Genomic DNA, 19692 nt, shown 5'->3' with positions numbered 1-19692 from the left:
TATATCATTTTGTCCAAACAGGGCGAGATTCTGAATGTATTAACAGAGCTATGGAATACCAGAAAGTGGAGATACAGGGGGAACTGTTACGTTTCCTCATAAATTGTGTGATCAGAAATCAAGACCGACCGGGGGTAGATCCGGAAACAATGCAAACTCTTACCAGATGGAGCCAGAATATATCAGAAGGGAGACATGATAGGCAAACATGTATAGTAGCCATGTGCCGAAAGATCCGCAAAGAAATAGAACGCATACACGAAGAGAGATTAGCGGTAGACCAGTTTGAACAAAACGAGGAGGAGGAAGGATCAGGACTGCCCACAGGACAGTCAGAAACCATAGCCTATGTAGGTAGAGGAAGATCTTGTAATAGTACAAGATGTTTTACTGACTCGATACGTCCGATATGTCCAGATAATAACAGGAATTTCCAAACACCTATAATAAATATAAGGTCCCCCGAGCATTCGTTCCAAGCCGCTGACAAGTTACTCCGAGAACGAAGGGGTTATCATTTACTCGATTCTATGGATGAACAAGAATTAGCCAGGTCAGCCGTTCATTGGGTTGACAGTCCCGGAAAATATGGTGATGATACAGTAGCACACACATTTTTTAACCTTACCCCAGATGAACAGCGTTTAGCTGGGATTTATATGATTCAACAACTTCTTATACTATATAAAAGCCAACATTCAGATCCTGGTCCCTTACCTGATATATTGACTGAATTACTCACGAATAGATGGAGAGGTTCAGGTACTAAGTTAATTAGAGAAATACTAGAATCAAGAAAGCAGTACATTCTTTTTGTATGCCCAGAACATGTCTCACTGCCCATCAAGGAAAGAACGACGTATTACATGGACAGACAGAATCCCTTACGAGAAGTACACCCAATAAAAGGCGAGGACAATCAGTTTAAACGTGTATTTGTATATACGCCCATATCGAAAATAGAATTGTTAGAAATGAAGAAAGTGGTACCCAGTCATGACAAAGACCCAGCGGGTTTTCACCGAGAAATTAAAGACATGTTACTAATGGGAGAGTATACCTATCCCGACATTATGACAATATTAAAGGTATTAATGCCTGCTGGCATTTATGAAAAACTCAAGGAAAAAGAGTGGGAGGTGGGAGACCAAAAGATAGACTGGACAGCATTAGAAGCAGAAGAAAAGGCCCGAACTGCAGGAGCAGGGCTTGGGGATAAAACTAAAGCACTACCAGGTTTACTAGTACAGGTACTGCCACGTTTATTAACTACGAAAAAGGAAGACTGGGGTGCAATCTCAGCCTGTAAACAAAAGCAAGATGAAGACACTAGTGATTTCTATGCCCGATTCGAAAAATGTTTTGGTATAAATAGTGGCATAAAAGCAAGTAGCGAATCATACCCACATCTGTTTGTGACAAAATTAGTTGAAAATTCCTTGCCCCAAGTGAAGAATAGAGTATTAAAATTCGAGAGTACCTGGCAAGGTAACACCCCATCACAAATGTTACAAATGTTACAGTATCATCACAATAGAATTAGAGAGGAACAAGAACATGAACAAAGACGCATGAAAGACACGAAAATGAAAATGCTAGTCTCCCAGACAGTTCCAGCTGAAGGTCATAAAATGGGTACGACACAGTCCGGTGATTCAGCAGGACCTGTAAAAGGGACATGCAACTATTGTAAACAACCAGGTCATTACATACACGATTGCCCAGTCCTGAAGCGTAATATCGCCACAGGTATTACAAAAGAAAGACCACGGCCACCTAGACAGGATCAGAATGAACAAGGAGCCCCGCAGCATGCACAGTCCATGCCAGCTCCACAACAGTCTATACAGTTTGTGCCAGCTGCACCAGCGCTGCCTGTTGCTGCCACACAAACCACGACACGACAGCTGTACCAGACCGCACAGTACGACTATCCTGATTATCAACGATACGCATGAACCAGCCTAGAGAGGGAAGTTGACTTACCCCTTATCGAGGTCCCTGTAGACCAAGAAGGACCTTATGTACATAGTGAACTATTAGGTCAAGATAGAAAATTTTTACTTGATACAGGGGCAAGTCGAACAACCATAAAACGTAGTGAAGTTCCAGGGGCACCCCTCTCAGGCTCACAGAATATTTCCCTTGGTTTTTCAGGAAAACCTATTGTTAATGAAGTATCACAGCCCCTTCCACTTACGATTGGACCCTTGACCCGAACTACAGATTTATTGCTTACTAAATCATGTCCAGAAAACTTGTTAGGTATAAAAACACTGAAAGCTCTAGGAGCTATAATATGTTGTTCTCCGGAAGGAGTAAGATTGTTTTTACGTGATTTCAAAGGTCACTATGTGTCTCGAGACATGGATCCCCGACTGCAGACTTTACCTACACAGTTATGGGCACAAGGCCCTACTGATGTTGGTTGCATGAATATTACACCATATCGAGTTACACTAAAGGCAGGAGTGGTACTACCACGAATGCGACAATACAAGTTACCACCAGATGCTGTAGTGGCTTTACTGCAAATCATTGACGAGCTCATTGCCCAAGGAGTGGTTGTGGAAACAGACTCCAATGTATGTAATTCCCCGATAATTCCGATTCTTAAACGAACAGATCCAAAGGCCCCGCCAGTATATCGATTGGTTATTGATCTGCGCGAATTGAACAAATGCATTGTGCCACAATTCCCTGTGGTCCCAGATATCTCATCATTACTGACAGCTATTGATTCCAAAGCCACGTTCTTTACTGTAATTGATCTCAAGAATGCCTTTTTCAGCGTCCCAATAGATCCGGAAAGCCAATACCTGTTCGGATTTAGTTTAAATGGACGTAGCTTTAAATTCACACGCGCACCTCAAGGATTTACAGAAAGCCCCAGCATCTATAGCCAAGCACTGAAACGAGAACTCGACAGTATCCACATGCCAGTCAACACTGCCCTGCTTCAATATGTCGATGATCTGCTGATCACCGCTAGAAGCGAACCTGAATGTGAGAAAGCATCACTGACAGTTTTACAATTTCTAGCCGAAAAGGGGCACAAGGTGTCCCCTTCTAAGCTGCAATTCTGTGTCCAGCGAGTTGTTTATCTTGGACACTCGCTGTCCAAGGAGGGAAGGCAGCTTACACCCGACCGCATCCAGCTAATTGCTAATATGCCAATACCCAAGACACAAAAGGAGGTGCGGGCTTTTATAGGCCTCACTTCATATTGTAGGCAGTGGATCCCTCAATATGCATTTCTAGCAAAACCACTCATTCAATTGACAACACAGGAGGCAGCCACATCGACTGTTCTCCCTTGGACTCAGGAACATGCACAAGCTTTTGAAAGCCTAAAGAAAGCCTTATGCCAAGCACCTGTTTTAGCAACACCATGTTACAATAAACAGTTTACACTCTTTGTTACAGAACGCGAAGGTACTGCCTTGTCAGTACTCACACAGGAACAAGCAGGATCACACAAACCATGTGCTTATTTTTCTAGTACATTAGATCCCGTAGCTCAGGCTTTGCCTGCGTGCCTAAAATCAGTGGCAGCAACAGCTTTAGCAATCAGACAAAGCGATGCCATAGTATTAGGACATCCATTGACAGTACAAGTACCACATGCAGTAGAGGTTCTTGTGAATCGAACGCAAACACAACACTTGACTATAGCGCGACTTACAGGGTACGAATTAACATTGTTTCAGCCACATATAGAAATCAGACGCTGTAACACATTGAATCCTGCCACACTGTTACCTGTAGATGGAACAGACCCACTAGCTCATGATTGTATTGAAGTTATTACAATCACGACGAAACCCAGACAAGACTTGACAGATGTCCCATTGTCAGACCCAGACCTGACGTTGTATGTAGATGGTTCATGTATGAGAACAGGTACAGGAGAGTTAGTGGCCGCTTACGCAGTCACAACAGACACTGAAATCATTGAAACAAATTGCATAAATACCTTGTCAGCTCAAGCCGCAGAGCTCATCGCTCTGACACAAGCCTGTATTCAAGCCGCAAATAAAAAAGTCAACATATACACTGATTCACGTTATGCATTCGGAGTTGTACATGACTTCGGCGTGCTGTGGCGAGAGAGAGGTTATTTAACTTCTCACGGTGCCCACATTCAGCACAGACCCCTCATTCATGCCTTATTAGATGCAATACATCTACCCCCTGCAATATCAATTATGAAATGTAAAGCTCATACGAAAGTTACTGATATCATTTCTCAAGGCAATGATCTAGCTGACAGAACAGCTAAACAGACTGCTCAAACTCAAACATCCGACATCACAAAGACAATAGTCCCGACGCCAACACATTGTATGACGGTTAAGGATCCCGCTCTTGACGTAATTGACATACAGACACATGCTACACCAGACGAAATAAAGAAATGGACTGAATTAGGAGGGATCCAAACGGATCAAGGATGGATGACGAAGGAAAAATCTGTGTGGTTCCTTCCTGATTCAATGGTCCAAGTCATTATTAACACTATACATAGTCCAGCGCACCTAGGAGAAAAAGCTATGCTAGACAGCATTCAACACATTTGGTTCAACAAACATTTACGAGCCGCAGCTAAACAAAAAGTTCGTACCTGTATGATCTGTTGTCAGTTTAACCCAGGTAAAAGCATTCCCGTAGAACAGGGTGGATTTCAGCCTCCTGATCACCCTTTTGAAGTCCTCCAGATGGATTATATCCAGATGGAACGATGTCGAGGATTCAAATATGTTCTCGTAGTTGTCTGTGCTCTTTCCCGTTGGACAGAGGCATACCCGGTTTCAGATTACACTGCCCCAACTACTGCCAAACAGTTGGTTCGAGAATTCTTCCCACGATACGGTTTACCACGTGTTGTCTACTCAGATAACGGCCAGCCGTTTTCATCCGAACTAATGAAACACGTTTCACTTTTGTTAGGCTATCAATGGAAATTTCACTGTGTCCGACACCCCGAGGCAGCAGGTCTCGTGGAAAGACATAATCAGACCCTGAAAATTAGATTGTCCAAAATATGCAGAGAGAAAGGTGTCGACTGGGTAGTAGCGTTACCAGTTGCACTCTTTTACATGAGAATGGTAGCACACTCTCGAACAGGGCTATCCCCGTATGAGGTGATCTTTGGCAGACCACCAAATATGTGGGGGACGCCTATACCACGCAAAATAACTGATATTGACTGTAATATGCTGACAGATTACTTGGCTTCCTTGATGTCTGCACTACAATCTTGTCGTTCACAGGTAGCTGCAGCTTTTCCCGACAACACTGAGGTGAAACCCCATGACGTAATTCCAGGAGATTTGGTCTTAGTGAGGAACTTTGATCGGAAGTCTCAGCTGGATCCTAGGTGGAAGTCGCCTCAACTCGTATTGCTAACGACGAGGACAGCCGTGAAGATCAAAGGTCGAAAGGGCTGGATACATTCAAGTCATATCAAGAAATTTCATGGACTACCGTCAGACGTAAACGACACACCTTGCGTGTCTTCACCGATTGACTCAAAACTTCCTTTGGTTGAACTGAGTAACCACGAACAATACAAACTAAAACTTAGGTCTAACAAGTCAGGCAATTTGATTGTTTAAGTCCTCTCCAAGGTGAATCGGTCGAATTTGTCTCTGACATGTATCCCTTAGACCTGTATAGAGAAAGAAACAGAAGGATAAAACTGAAACGACATGCGTACTGTAAATCACTGCGTAGTCATTGCACAGTGACGTTATTAATTTTGTTTTTCTTAAATCTTTTAATAATTACTGCAAGTATATTGTTGCACATATATTATCCTATTTCTAGACATGTTTATAATGTTACTGCTGAACATTCTTTTAGTGAATTACCTCCGCATGAGTTGTCTTATAGATTTGCGCTGCGCAATAACACGTTTATTAGTATGTTACATCATTCCCATCAGGTTAGCAATGCTACAAATTGTTGGATATGTGGCCGACTCCCTCCCTATCAGAATTATAAAGGAATTCTACCTCTCTTTCCATACCCGTTCACACACAACGGCTCCTGTGGAGCATGGTTTAGTTTAATTAATTCCCTAGATTCGAATTCTGCAGTTTATCAAGACAACTGGGTATGGGGAAATTTGAACTTAGCTTTACTTAAAGTCTGCTACCCTAACAAGGAGGGACTTCCCAAAAGAACAGGAACTGATCTAGAAAATGAAGTGTATGGATTAGGTAATTTTACGCTTAATCTTATGATCCTAAACGTCGAATCCGAAGCTACTCCAATTTTGCCCGCTATGTCAATATTTCCAGTAAAAGGTGAATTATGTGTAAGAAAGAATGGTTCCGTACATATGGGCCATAGTAGATGCACCACTGTAATAGAATTTAGTGATCAAGGCAAGTCTACATTTAGAGCTTCCCGCCATTCCTATTTTATATGTGGTCAGACGGCATATATACGTCTGCCTCTAGATTGGGATGGTACCTGCTACATCGGATTCCTTTTGCCACCTGTTTTCCTAGCTCCTCCTGATTATCACAGAAATACTCATTTAGTACACAATAGAGAAAGGAGAGATCTCCCAATAGTCGATTACACTGAAACAGCATGGGAAAAATACACAGATTTCAATAAAGGTCTCTTTCCCTATATAGGTACCGTTACTAATAGTAAGCTGATACGTAGATTAACTAGAACCCTTGAAGCAGTAGTGAACGAAACTATTTCCGCCTTAGGCAATTTAACAGAAGAGCAGTCTGCTATGCGGATTGTTGTGCTTCAAAATCGTCTTGTCCTTGACGTCATCTTGGCCGATAGGGGCGGAGCTTGTAGGGTCATCGGATCAAGTTGTTGCATTTTCATACCAGAAAATTCGCCATCTGTATATAAAGCCATAACTCGCCTTCATAAGATTGTAAGCCAGATACACCAGAATCCAGGCACCTGGACTTGGTCCGGTTGGTTTTGGAGTGTATTATCTACCTTTGGATGGAAGGTCCTATCCTTCCTAGGTATTGGCTTTCTCATACTATTCAGTTGCTGTCTATGTCTACAATGTGGACCAGCGATCTGTGGTCTGTGTGCCACATCGTGTATTCCACCACCAAGATTTCATTCATCCCAGAAGAAAAAAGAAGAACAAATGATGCTATATGAACAGATCAACGGATTGATGAAGATTGATATCTCTTAACGGGCAAGTAGGGGACAAGGAGGGAATGTGGAAATATGGATTTTTCTGATCAGTTATGTCCCCTATCTTGGACCCCAACGGTTTCATGTATGAATCACAAGTACATGTATGTTCCCTCCAGTTCCAGTTATGAAGACGCAAACACATGTGCGTCCACCGTCAACATGTCCTCTTTCAGATCCGCCATGAATGGGCCGGATATTCCATTCCTAAGTATGAAAGGCCACCGGCTTTATATGGTTCACTTATGCCATTTTACAGTCCAGGCAAGTAGGCCCTGATTCTGTCATCAAGCTTTTCTTGCCTTCTGCCTCTGAAAGCTCCAGTCTGAGCCTGCATCTGTGACCATGAACTTTGTCTCATTCCCTGCGCGGCTCACGGTGCCTGACATCAGCCTGTTGCCTGCCAAAAACTGTATTTCACCTTCGAAATTATCTGCTCCGCTCCCTGCCCAATGCATTCCTGTCTAGTAGTTTAAGTAAACATTCTTCCAGCTACCGAGCAAAAGGCCCGGCTTCTCTGTCTTTATGCAAGTAATTCATAGCCCTATTACTATGGAAGATTTCTGCCCTCGCATCTAGTGTAGACACTTAGACGCTTGTACACGCACTCACAGTCAGTATAGAATAAGATTCTACTCTAAGAGACCTCTCTTTTGGATAACATAGTTCTTTAAACATAGGATGTTAGATATGATTTGGGATTAGGTTGACTTGACCCTCCAGACTTCTGTCGCCACATGTAGAGCTAAATGTCAAGTCCCCTTCACCCCCTAGTTACACGTCAATCATACGTCATGCTGCTGCGCGCGCATTTCTGCCAAGTATTTCTGCTGACATTGCGAAATTCTTTCATGGAACCACCCTATTATGACATCATACCTGATGACGTTCTTTAGTTACACCCAGTTACGCCCACTTTTGCTACGCATGTATGTTTTATCTTTACTATCAATTGTTACGCCTCCTGCATTTGCTTCACTGTAATGCCTATTGTATAAAAGTGATTACTTATCAATAAAGTAAGGTACTTCACTTCCTGAACCTCCGTGGTGATGGAACTTGGAGTCCACGATTCGAATCGTCCATTGGAATAAAGCCCATTCCGAACCTCTAATACCACGGATTTTGCCTCTTATTTTACTGAGCTATTTTTATTATTTTTCTGTATCAAATTAAGTCCCGGTAATTAAATTATTTACCACAGTCTCATGAAAAATAATTGTTCTTTTAGAGTTCATAATCCTTGAATGGCTTCTAGTAATAAAGTACAAAAAACAAAGTCTAAATAATTAAGCTATAGAATTACCCCAGAATACTTTTCTGTATCTGGTAAGTGTTTTGTAACTCCAGATATAAGGTGTTGAGTTTCAATCACTGACAACATTAGTCCAACTGTAACAGCAAAGTATCTCGATAACTTGGCAAGGAATGCTCTGAAAGATGAAGAACGTATACCCTATGGCCCATATTTATGACGCGGTTTGCACCGCTCGTGCAAAATGCAACGTGGCGCAAAAGCAACGCAAACCTTAAGTCTGATTTTTGAAGCCACGTAAAGCCACTCTGCCTCAAAAATCTGCAGTAACACAATCCGGTGCAAATCACTGCGTTGCCTTACTTTGCCCTGAGGAAGCATTCCATGGGCATTGTGTGGGTATTCCCACACAACTCCCATGGTTTTTGTCATATTCCCAGATTTACAAGACATTGTAAACCTGGGAATGTGCCAAAAAGATATGCTACCCAGGAGAGGTGAAACAACGAGAAATATCTTTATTTCTCCTCATTACTTCCTCTTTCTATGTGTACTGCCTCAGGGGATATTTTTGTGAAGAAAGATGTCCCTTCCTGCACAAAAACAATCCTAAATGCTATGCCGGCATCCTTGCACCATGGTGCAAGGGTGTCTGCATTGGCGCTAGGCTGCCTAAACGGCACAAGCACAAAGGAAAAGTACAGGAATGTGCCGTATTGGATGGATACAGTGCATTCCTCCCCTTTGCCTGTGATGCAGGGCAGCACAGCAAGTCATAAATATGCCCCTATGATTCTAAGATTGGCACCACCATGCAAGTCTTATGAGAATACCATGGCGCTCTCAGACATGTAGTCTGTCTTGACTCCACTTGTGCAATTTATATAGTTCGAGCATCACAAAGCCTCACATCAAGCAGTGCCTATACTCTGTGGGCACTGCTGACCTCTTGTCCTATATGGAAGACTCAAGCACTGAAGAATTTTAGGGTAGCGCCTCTTTGTACCTGCCTGGTATATACAGCTGAGTGCCGGCTGCGGATCATAACACTTGTTTCAAACCTAACTGGTCAGTTGGGTTGAGCCAGTTACCCCCAGGGCTGTATATAGTATGGCTTTAACAGGCTGTTACAGAACACTGATGGCCTGATTCACAGAGGCAAACTTACACTTTTGGACGATCTGCACACCCATGTACAGGGAGCATGAAGACCATACCCTGAGGACCACAAAAGAGATTCTACAGCTACTGGAGAAGGATGCAGGAGTTGTATTGTTATGGGAGGAGAGGTTATGGTTATGTCCTCTTAAGTCAGAGCATAAATTAATCTTTCATCAACTTGCTCTGCAGAGGTTGCTTTACCTGTAATGATGCAAAGTAAAAACATATCGATGTAAACTCACATAAAGAGGACTGGATAAATAGAGAACTGGATTGGCACACTCACCCACTCATGTTCTTTTATCCATCTGCCAAAAAATTAGTTACATTCAATAGGGGTGGCGGGAAGTTAACACCAAAATACAATATAAATATGAACTTCAAAGAGAAGTTTGTTAATCTGATATTAATATATTTTGTTGTTTGAACATTCGGTCAATTTCTTAAGCAATGTGTAAACATCAGTTGGCATATACAAATCATAAAATTGACAGCACTGAAAATTGTTTATCAACAGATTAGCACAGAATTTCAGACTTTAGAATAACCACAATCAAATTAGTAAGTTATAGCGATTATGTCACTGAAGTAACCATAACACAAAAAGTAGCCTATAGTTGTAACACTGAAGTTGCCAAGACCTGTTTTGCAGAATCTTGTCTCTGCTTCTTCAGGGCTGGAAAAAGAAAAAGAAAAAAACAAAGTAAAAGAAAACATAAATCACAAAGTGCAGAAATGCAATAACACAAAAAGGGGTTAGGAGTGGCAACTAGTGCTTTTAATATTAGACTCTGTCTTTCACTAGATCGAAATATAGATGCAAGAAAATAAAAATCCATATATGGAAATACATGATAAATGATTGTCCTACAATGTTAGATGCAATACTAGTGCACATATTGATTACAAACAAAATCTGAACCTCAAAAAACAGCATGCCCCCAAAGGGACTCAACACAATCGATCATAAATCACAGTCAATAGTAGGGAAAATTAGAAGAATAAAGGGAATAGGGAGGAGGCATTCAGGGTGCCCAATAGCACCAATAGCATAGGGCTCCAAATATAGATCAATGATAGAATTGTCAGAAACAGAATAGAAATAAGAACATGAACCATACCCAGTGGTGAAAAAATACAAGAGTTAATCTGATATAGGTCAGAAGGTGAGACAAATGCAAAACAATTAGAGAAAAGAGAGCTATACCTTACCAAATTTCACAATTGAAGTTGAGTGAACAAAAATATTTGAGGTCCTATTCAAAAGATGTTGAATAGGTAGATGTATCCAGCATATATACTTCCAATCCTGGAGACATAGGGGTCCATTAGGATGGCGGGCTTTTCTGCCAGTCGACTCGTCGACCACGCGGAAAACATGCATAACATGGTGGTGCTGTCTACAAGACACCGCCATCCATATTATGATGACAGCGGAAAGCAGCCCTTCCATTGCAGTGTTGCCGCAATGGAGAGGCATGCGGTCTTCGCTGTAGGGGACCTGTAGCAGGCCCCCAGGGTGTTAGGGGGTGGGGGTGCACATGGGGGGTACCTAAGGTACCCCTCTGTATTGGTATGGAGAAGGTGGCAGGCACCGCGCGGTGCCTGTCACCTTGTGCATGTCAATGCACAACGTGCATTCCCAGTATTGAGGTGGGCGGTGCTGTGAGCTCCGCCCGCCACAATGATGGGAATGGGGGATGCCACCACCACGGTGGCATCCTAATTGCAGGTGCAGGACCGCCGCACCCCTGGCAGACAGTCCCGCATTCCGTTACAGCCATCGTAATGATGCCCATAATATCCAAAAATAACATTACGACTCCCCCTCTCATAGGGGCTAGTTCTACCCTCTCCAAATACTCCAAAATCATAAATTAGGCCCAAATTTGACATGGCAATATTCCAATTGGCCTTTATTAGCCCTATATGTCACCAATATTTTTGAAAGGTAAAGTGTATTACTGTGGAAATCCCCAAATATATCCTTGCCAATAGTATCCAATTAATATAGCAACATCAATTTAGACCATATACTCAAGATCCATCCATAGGCCACAGAATGATCTATGTTGAACTAAATCAATACTAGAGAGAATACCCTAACTAGATTGAATAAACATAGATTATGCAAATCCAATCCCTGCCACAGATAAGGTTAAGGCAATTAATTAAATGAACTCTCCCCATGTAGTCTTATCCATGATAGGGCAAAGCATCTGACCACACAACCCGGCATAAATTAAACTAAAGTCAACCCCATAATTCTATAACAATAGACGCCCATGTAGTGGAGAATTCAATCTCCCACCAAACAATAAGAAGATCGGTACTTACATTTTATGATAACAGTCACTACACAGGCAAATAGCTGGAAATAGAGTGAAGCAAGGAAATAGAAAAAGCAAAAAAACAACATATAAGCACCACCTACTCAAAATACAGCCATAATAATCATTCAACCAAAGACACATCATAATCCTTTACAACCCCTCACATTTAATACTCACAAAAAGACATTGGTGCCGATCACGATCCGGTAAAAAATTCCCCCGTGCGACTCGTATCGGGTCTTTTTACCGTACGAATCGTACAAGTGCCGTACGAACTGGCAATCACGATTCGCATGGTAAAAAGTCCATACGAACCGCACTGGGAATCATTCCCCACACGTCCTCGGGTCGGAAAATGTGTCCGACACGTCCTCGGACGATTTACCTTACAAACGTGAAAATCCAAGTCCGACCGAGGAATCACGATCCATCCCGTGCGTCCGAGCGTACAACCGTATGGAAAAAACACCGTCCGCACCGAACACCTATAGCAACCATGGAGACATGTGCCCGCATACGCGCCCAACACTCCCCCCAGCCCCCGTACGTCCGACACGTACCCCCCGTGTATGTATACCCCCACCCGTCTAGGTACACCCCAGTACGTTCGAGTCGTACCCCCACCCCAGTACGTGTCGTACCACCGTCAATGTACACCCCCCACCCCTGGACGTGTCGTACCCCCCGTGTACCCACACCCCAGTACGTTCCAGTCGTACCCCCACCCCTGGACGTGTCGTACCACCGTGAACCTACACCCCAGTACGTTCCAGTCGTACCCCCACCCCAGTACGTGTCGTCCCACCGTCAATGTACACCCCCCCACCCCAGTACGTGTCGTACCACCGTCAATGTACACCCCCCACCCCTGGACGTGTCGTACCCCCCGTGTACCCACACCCCAGTACGTTCCAGTCGTACCCCCACCCCTGGACGTGTCGTACCACCGTGAACCTACACCCCAGTACGTTCCAGTCGTACCCCCACCCCAGTACGTGTCGTCCCACCGTCAATGTACACCCCCCCACCCCAGTACGTGTCGTACCACCGTCAATGTACACCCCCCACCCCTGGACGTGTCGTACCCCCCGTGTACCCACACCCCAGTACGTTCCAGTCGTACCCCCACCCCTGGACGTGTCGTACCACCGTGAACCTACACCCCAGTACGTTCCAGTCGTACCCCCACCCCAGTACGTGTCGTACCACCGTCAATGTACACCCCCCCACCCCAGTACGTGTCGTACCACCGTCAATGTACACCCCCCACCCCTGGACGTGTCGTACCCCCCGTGTACCCACACCCCAGTACGTTCCAGTCGTACCCCCACCCCTGGACGTGTCGTACCACCGTGAACCTACACCCCAGTACGTTCCAGTCGTACCCCCACCCCAGTACGTGTCGTACCACCGTCAATGTACACCCCCCCACCCCAGTACGTGTCGTACCACCGTCAATGTACACCCCCCACCCCTGGACGTGTCGTACCCCCCGTGTACCCACACCCCAGTACGTTCCAGTCGTACCCCCACCCCTGGACGTGTCGTACCACCGTGAACCTACACCCCAGTACGTTCCAGTCGTACCCCCACCCCAGTACGTGTCGTACCACCGTCAATGTACACCCCCCCACCCCAGTACGTGTCGTACCACCGTCAATGTACACCCCCCCACCCCAGTACGTGTCGTACCACCGTCAATGTACACCCCCCACCCCTGGACGTGTCGTACCCCCCGTGTACCCACACCCCAGTACGTGTCGTACCACCGTCAATGTACACCCCCCACCCCTGGACGTGTCGTACCCCCCGTGTACCCACACCCCAGTACGTTCCAGTCGTACCCCCACCCCTGGACGTGTCGTACCACCGTGAACCTACACCCCAGTACGTTCCAGTCGTACCCCCACCCCAGTACGTGTCGTACCACCGTCAATGTACACCCCCCCACCCCAGTACGTGTCGTACCACCGTCAATGTACACCCCCCACCCCTGGACGTGTCGTACCCCCCGTGTACCCACACCCCAGTACGTTCCAGTCGTACCCCCACCCCTGGACGTGTCGTACCACCGTGAACCTACACCCCAGTACGTTCCAGTCGTACCCCCACCCCAGTACGTGTCGTACCACCGTCAATGTACACCCCCCCACCCCAGTACGTGTCGTACCACCGTCAATGTACACCCCCCACCCCTGGACGTGTCGTACCCCCCGTGTACCCACACCCCAGTACGTTCCAGTCGTACCCCCACCCCAGTACGTTCCTGGCGCACCCCCAACACAACCTCCTAAGTACGGAGCGCACCCCATGCCCCAACATCACAACCGCATGTACGAGTCTTACAAAGCCACACACAAGGACAAAATCGTACAACCAAATGGCCCATGTACACACCGTACACACGCTCAAAACGCACGTACACAACCAGGACAAAATAAAACAACACAAGAATACACCATTCGAAAGGCACACAGCCACTAAACATGGCCAACAACCACTTAAATAACACAATCACTGACCTGCAACTGCCAAAAACAAACAGAGGCCCAATACACCACCACTCCTTATAACACACCCACCCAAAATTCAAAAACTGCCACACCCACCCATGGACCAATAAAAAGGGCCCACACACACAAACCATGAGCCTTTGCAACAGACTCACTGCTGCCAGACACCACAGAACCAGACTACAAGCTACACCACACCTTACACTTGCACACCTTCACACGACCACCCTCACAAACACCCTCTCATCACATTCACACACACACACAACCATCCACACCCCCCCCCAACATCCACACCCCCCCCCACACCCACACCATCCCCACCCACACCCCTCACCATGCCCACTACCAAGAATCCAAAGTTCAGTCACCGAGAGTTGGAGGTCCTTGTTGATCAAATCCTCAGAGTCGAGCCACAGATCTTTGGAACATTGGTCAGAAGCACCAGCCAGGCAGCCAAAACAGCCATGTGGCAGACCATCGTCGATGCTGTGAATGCTGTTGCGGACACCAGGAGGACCAAGCAGGATTGCCAGAACAGGTGGTACGATCTGCGGAGGAGGGTCAGAGCCAAGAGGCAGGAGGAACACGACCAGGCCAACGCCACCGGAGGAGGGCCCTCCCGCAGAGCCGTACAGTACCATCCCTGGGAGGAGAGGGTGATGGCCATACTGCCGGTGGAGGCAGTTGAAGGAGTAGAAGGACTCCGAGACCCGGGTGAGTACACAAACAACGCACCTCACATGGGGGGAACTGCAACCACAACCAAAATTAATAACAGGCACGCAACCACCACAAGCCATCGCATTACTCAACCACACTCCATGAGCAGGCACATGCCACTGCTGCCACCATGCCCCATGCACCCAGCTGGACAATGTCAAGTCACAGGCCACAGAAGACAACAACACATGACACGGTAACCCGGATGGCGGGAGGCTGGGCACCAAGAATCACATAGTGCGACTCCAAAGCAGACAACAATGCCCTCTGCCCATATGGCCTAGGTCACAGCCAGACAAACACTGTGTCCCAACACAGGAATGACTTGCCAGCAAATGGCGGACGCCTTGCATCAACACATGGGGGTGAAGGCACTGTTTTGCACATGACAGCAGCCAATGAACAGCCAACAGTGTGAAAGAGTGGCAGCACACACCACCACAGCAGCAGCGCACAGACACACAGCAGACAAAATGGGTGCCTGGAGATCAGAAACAAACTCACATCAACAGGCCAAGGGCCACGCAAAGATCTGCTAACAGTGTGTGCCCAGGAAGCTGGGCCAAGGTGACAGAGGGTGACACATGGAGGGAGGGAGAGGGGGACACAGAGGGAGGGAGAGGGGGACAGAGAGGGAGGGAGAGGGGGACAGAGAGAGAGGGAGACACAGGAAGATGGACACAGGGAGGAGGCTGACACACAGAGGGAGGGAGAGGGGGACAGAGAGGGAGGGAGAGGGGGACAGAGAAGGAGGGAGACACAGGGAGAGCAAATCAGTCCTTTGGTGTGTGGGAATGTCTGCTCGTCAGCAGGTGGACTGCGTGCATGTAGACAAGGGTGGCCAGTGCCAGAACCCCCCCTCTTCATCATGGCAAAACGCAGGGCCATGTTACAACCTGTACACGAGCACAAGGACAGCCACCTGCATCATATGAGTGTGTGGATCCACTCCATGTGCACATGTACAGTGCTACAAGGAAGGCGCAAATGCATAGCTCGGCACACATGCACACTCCACTGCTGACTGCAGTCACACTTGACGCAGCAAGTAAGACTGTGCCACACATAGTTAAAGGGGCCAAATTGGTGCCCAAGGGACACACACATGCACAAGTGCACTGTGAGTGGAATGCAAGACAGATCCTAATTCCAAGAGGAAATGTGCCAACTTTCTAACGGATGAAACATGGATGTTGCATGGATCAAAATTAACATTGTCTCTCTCACACACAGGTCAACGTCGTGCTGCACCCCCCAACACTGGGGGGGAACACTCACAGGACCCGGATCTGCAGGAGACCGATCCCACCGGCAGCGACCACTCTCACCACTCTGCGGACGACCCCGACCGACCTGGCCCCTCTGGTGTCCAACCACCTGCAGCACCTGCGTCAGGTACAACCGTGCCAACCACCACCCCCACTCCTGCCACATCCCAGGAGACACCCAGGATCCCTGCCCCAACACCACAATGCAGCCAGGCTCGCCAGGAGGGACACGGTGTCCCGGGCACCCAGGAGGAGGCAGGCGACAACGCCAATGCCACCCCTCAGGGGTCCCGGAGACCCGATGTGCCCACAAGTGCAGGCCAGACGCAAGTGGGCAGGGGTGGTGGGAGTGGAGGACGGCGGAGGCGCGAGCCTGACCAGTTGGCTGGGGATCCGGTATTTTCCCATGTCCGTAACATCCTGGACTCATACCGGCAGGACACCACGGGCATGGCCCAGGTTGTGTCCGTCCTCGAGGGGATCAAGGTCCAGCAGGCCCAGCAACATGCGGAGCTAATAGCCTGTCTACAGCTACACCAACGGAGGATGGAGGACAGACAGGCTCAGCAAGTGACGGCGTCCCAGGGGATTCACGCTGAACTCCGTCGGATGGCCGACACCATGGCCGACCCTCCCTGTGCCAGAAGGCGGAGAACATCACCACCCACAGGGAGGGATCATGAGGAGGAGGAGGAAACATCCGACGGAGCATCCCAGACGTCGTCACGGCCTGCTGCTGAGGTTCCCCGCAGGAAGCCGGGTCGTCCACGGAAAGGACCGTGAGGGTGGCTGCTACATCACCATCTCCCAGGACACCTGGCCTGGCACCTGGCCCACTGGAGCAACAGCATCACAGCATCAAGAGACATTCTCTGCCACATGGCCCTGCTGGTCACTGGCTGACCAATGTTGACAAAGACTGTGGCATGGACTCTGAGGATTTCCAATGGCAAGGACACCAACTCCCCTACTGAACTTTGGATTCCCTAATCCCGGAAAGGCCCTCACTTGGCCCCCCCCCCCCCAATAATAAATCACACTATTAAGAGTAGATGCCTGCTGGTAGCATTATTACCTAACATGTGTCTTGTACAGTCTAAACATGCCTGAGTCATCTGTTCACTTCAACCATCCACACCCTGGGGCCTGAGTCTGGCACAGGACACATGGGTCACAGTTTTCTAGGCAAGACAGACATGGAGCACCATACACACCCGTGATGGTCAGAACCAGCTGAGGGGGTGGCCGAACAACCGTGCTGACAGACACATTGAGTACAGCAACAGTCATGCGCAGAGGTCAGGGATCCTGGCCCGTGTCCTGGGGGGCACCCAGGTACGTGTAGACAGGTGGCAGAACCATGTCCTGCAAGCCTGAGTCCGGTGGATGCAGAGAATGGGGTCATGGACAACGTTGGATGCATGGGGATGGCACATGTCACAATACCCACACAGTCATGGACATCATGCCCATTACACAGTCTCAGCACACACACACAGCTTGCATCTTGCCACTCGACACATTGACACATAGCCACAATCAGGGAATACCATGCCAGACATGCAGGATGCACCGTGCCAACACACCAGCATTGACTGAGAAGAGGCACCTTGGAGGCATAGGGACACCTTTAATAGTCATGTGTTTGGGATTGCAGAGGCAACTTGAAGTACACATGAACACATCATGTGGAGTAACATGTGGCTCCAACACTGGCACCCCCCTTCTGCAGCACAAATGCGTGATAGCCATGGAACTGGCACACAAGTGTCGGATAACAGCTAAATACCCACAGCTGCTCACGGAGAGACTGCCATACACCATACATCCGCTGATGTGGAAGTCCCACGCCATGTCAAGACAATGTTAACCGTATGTGTCCGAGGGCAGTGTCACACACATTGATGCCTTCATCACAATCCACTATCCCATCACTGATGACTGACAACCAGGCAGCCCATCTATTCAGGTGTACCCAGCTGCATGTCGTGTCCCATGGGGATGCCACATGTCTGCAGAGGACCCAAACCCCGACCGGGGCAGTGTGCACACATCGTGAACAACTGCCACACCCAATACACCCCAGATGCATCCCTTACCCCATGGAGACTTCCAAACGTGTCCGTGCCTGTAACGCTGAGTCAGCCCACGATGCCATGTCCATGATGAATAGCAGTGCCACAACAATGCAACCAGAAGACGGCATGCGCAGGTACCTGGGGAAGAGAGACACACAAGAAGTCAGCCACAAAAAGCACAGCCACTTGCATGTGCATTTACTCGACACATGTATGTATGACAACATGCTAGGTCACAATTATGCCTGGGGAAATACTACCATCACTGCCACCATCACTCCAGTGACACACCCACACACACCTCTGACCCACGTGCCATACATGCAGGTGGAGACACACATCACAACGCATGCCACACGGGGACCAATGCGTGCACACTCAGACCCTGGTACTCACCACTAAGCAAAGAAGTCGCGTATGAGCCGAGTCCGGATGTCCTCTTGCGGCTCCACATCCTCCACATCACTAGCCCCATTGCCAAGCCCTTCGTCCTCCACGGGTGGATGGTCCTCGTCATCTTGATCCAGGATGAGGGGCACAGCTCTTTCAACTGCCATGTTGTGCAGCATGCAGCAGACCATGAAGATCTTGCAGACCTTCGCCGGGGCATATGGGAGTGCGCCTCCGGTCTTGTGGAGGCACCTGAATCGGCTCTTCAGCATGCCAAACGTCCTCTCTATCACTCGCCTTGTCCGGCCATGGGCGGTGTTGTAGCGGAGCTGGGCCGGCGTGATGGGGTTGCGGAGAGGTGTCAGCAGCCAAGGCATGTTGGGATAGCCAGCGTCCCCTAAATGGAAAGCACATGTATATCGTTAGAACTGGCGAAGCGGTAGTGCTGCTCGGCCAAACAGAATACAGGACAGACAGACTGTACCCACCAACAACACATGCCCGTTCGTTGCGCAGCTGCATCATCATATCAGGCATCCCGCTACGCCTCATGATGTAGGCATCGTGTGCTGATCCTGGAAAACGAGCACAGACATGTGAAATCACCATGTTGGAGAGACACACCACAAGGGCATTGATGGAGTGGTAGTGCTTCCGATTGCGGTACGCCACCTCCCGTGCGTGTGGTGGTACCAAACCTACATGTGTCCCATCTATGGACCCAATGACATGGGGCATCCCTCCCAGGGCATAGAAACCACGCTTGACCTCAGTCATCTG

This window comes from Triturus cristatus, chromosome 5_1 (assembly GCF_964204655.1).
Source record: "Triturus cristatus chromosome 5_1, aTriCri1.1, whole genome shotgun sequence".
Classification (NCBI taxonomy): domain Eukaryota; kingdom Metazoa; phylum Chordata; class Amphibia; order Caudata; family Salamandridae; genus Triturus; species Triturus cristatus.
This window is presented reverse-complemented; position numbering follows the sequence as displayed.